Below are 413 nucleotides of genomic sequence, written 5' to 3'. Positions count from 1 at the left end.
TAGATCCTTTAGGATGTGGGCTTCTGACTCTTCCTGTCGGGGCCAACCAGAGCTGAGAGGGAAACAAGATCCCAGCAGAAAGACAGAGAAACTCTATAAAGATTTTCTGCTCTCCCGGGAATCGAACTTGGGTCTCCCGTGTGCGATAGCCAAGGGCCTAACTTCTACACCACCCACGACGATACCATTGTGGTGCTAGATTTAAAGAAAAAGAAGAAAAAAGGACAAGGAAAGACGACTCTATTCCTGCCATTCGGTTTGTCTTTATAAGATGAACTTGTTAAAGGCCTACTATATGTATTATAATATAAAAGGCACACACTTATATTTTGTTCACAATAAATCACTATAGTTATGAGAAAGAACTTTTTTTAAGAAGCAGAAACGGGATGATAAACGCGACGATATAAACT

The sequence above is a fragment of the Aplysia californica genome, unplaced genomic scaffold, assembly GCF_000002075.1.
Source record: "Aplysia californica isolate F4 #8 unplaced genomic scaffold, AplCal3.0 scaffold00005, whole genome shotgun sequence".
NCBI lineage: Eukaryota > Metazoa > Mollusca > Gastropoda > Aplysiida > Aplysiidae > Aplysia > Aplysia californica.
This window is presented reverse-complemented; position numbering follows the sequence as displayed.